At 38.0% G+C, this 2,199-nt stretch overlaps 1 non-coding gene across 1 annotated transcript; it reads left to right on the plus strand.

Annotated features, from left to right (window-relative positions):
* The first annotated feature begins 1,009 nt into the window (after nt 1–1,009).
* LOC112761401 (small nucleolar RNA R71) lies at nt 1,010–1,117 on the plus strand. The gene has a single exon (XR_003181796.1). It is a non-coding gene; the product is annotated as a small nucleolar RNA R71 (small nucleolar RNA).
* The last annotated feature ends 1,082 nt before the right edge of the window (nt 1,118–2,199 follow it).

Genomic DNA, 2,199 nt, shown 5'->3' on the forward strand with positions numbered 1-2,199 from the left:
TCAGCTTCATGATTGCACCAAGAAACTTGGCAGTTTGCTCTTCAGTAACATCCTCATTCTCTTCAGAAGAGGAATACTCATCAGAGCTCATGAATGGCATAAGGAGGTTCAATGGAATCTCTATGGTCTCTAGATGAGTCTCAGATTCCTTTGGTTCCTCAGAGGGAAACTCCTTATTGATCACTGGACGTCCCAGGAGGTCTTCCCCCTTGGGATTCACGTCCTCCTCTCCCTCTTTGGGTTCGGCCATTATGGTTATGTCAATGGCCTTGCACTCTCCTTTTGGATTCTCTTCTGTATTGCTTGGGAGAGTACTAGGAGGGATTTCAGTGATCCTTTTACTCAACTGGCTCACTTGTGCTTCCAAATTTCTAATGGAAGACCTTGTTTCATTCATGAAACTCACAGTGGCCTTAGATAGATCAGAGACTAAGTTTGCTAAGCTAGATGGGTTCTGCTAAGAATTCTCTGTCTATTGCTGAGTGGATGATGGAAAAGGCTTGCTATTGCTAAACCTGTTTCTTCCACCATTATTAAAGCCTTGTTGAGGCTTTTGATCCTTTCATGAGAAATTTGGATGATTTCTCCATGATGAGTTATAGGTGTTTCCATAAGGTTCACCTAAGTAATTCACCTCTGCTATTACAGGGTTCTCAGGATCATAAGCTTCTTCTTCAGAAGACGCCTCTTGAGTACTGTTGGATGCAGCTTGCATTCCATTCAGACTCTGAGAAATCATATTGACTTGCTGAGTCAATATTTTGTTCTGAGCCAATATGGCATTCAGAGTATCAACCTCAAGAACTCCCTTCTTCATAGGCGTCCCATTATTCATAGGATTCCTTTCAGAAGTGTACATGAACTGGTTATTTGCAACCATGTCAATGAGTTCTTGAGCTTCTGCAGGCGTTTTCTTTAGGTGAATGGATCCACCTGCAGAGGTATCCAATGACATCTTAGATAACTCAGACAGACCATCATAGAATATATCCAGGATGGTCCATTCTGAAAGCATGTCAGAAGGACACTTTTTGGTCAACTGTTTGTATCTTTCCCAAGCTTCATAGAGGGATTCACCTTCTTTCTGTCTGAAGGTTTGAACATCCACTCTAAGCTTGCTCAGCTTTTGAGAAGGAAAGAACTTGGCTAAGAAAGCCGTGACCAGCTTATCCCAAGAGTTCAGGCTGTCTTTGGGTTGAGAGTCCAACCACACTCTAGCTCTGTCTCTTACAGCAAAAGGGAAAAGCATGAGCCTGTAGACTTCAGGATTTACTCCATTAGTCTTAACAGTATCACAGATCTGCAAGAATTCAGTTAAGAACTGAAAAGGATCTTCAGATGGAAGTCCATGAAACTTGCAGTTCTGCTGCATCAGAGAAACTAGCTGAGGTTTCAGCTCAAAGTTGTTTGCTCCAATGGCAGGAATGGAGATGCTTCTTCCATGTAAATTGGAATTAGGTGCAGTAAAGTCACCAAGCATTCTCCTTGCATTATTATTATTTTCGGCTGTCATCTCCTCTTCCTGTTCGAAAATTTCTGAAAGGTTCTCTCTGGATTGTTGTAATTTAGCTTCTCTTAGTTTCCTCTTCAGAGTCCTTTCAGGTTCTGGATCTGCTCCTGCTCCTGCTCATATGAAAAAAGAGAGAACAGAAAAATAATAATAATAGGGGTCCTTTTTACCACAGTATAGAGGTCCCAGTGTGAGTAGAAGAAAAGAAGAAGAAGAAATTCGAACACAGATGGAAGAGGGGGTTCGAATTTGGGTGGGATGAAGTGTTAGTAGATGAATAAATAAATAGAAGGAGATGAGAGAGAAGGAGAATTTTCGAAAATAATTTTTGAAAAAGAGTTAGTGATTTTCGAAAATAGTTTTTGAAAAATGTTAGTAATTTTCGAAAATTAAGAATTAAAAATTGAAATAATTAGTTAATTAAAAAGAAATTTTGAAAAAGGGGGAGATATTTTCGAAAATTAGAGAGAGAGAGAGTTAGTTAGGTAGTTTTGAAAAAGATAAGAAACAAACAAAAAGTTAGTTAGTTAGTTAAAACAAATTTTGAAAAGATAAGAAGTTAGGAAGTTAGAAAAGATATTTTGAAATCAAATTTTTGGAAAAGGTGAGATAAGAAGATATTTTTGAAAAGATATGATAGAAATTAGTTTTTGAAAAAAATATTTGATTTTTTTAAAAATACAATTAAT

Source organism: Arachis hypogaea, chromosome 16 (assembly GCF_003086295.3).
Source record: "Arachis hypogaea cultivar Tifrunner chromosome 16, arahy.Tifrunner.gnm2.J5K5, whole genome shotgun sequence".
NCBI lineage: Eukaryota > Viridiplantae > Streptophyta > Magnoliopsida > Fabales > Fabaceae > Arachis > Arachis hypogaea.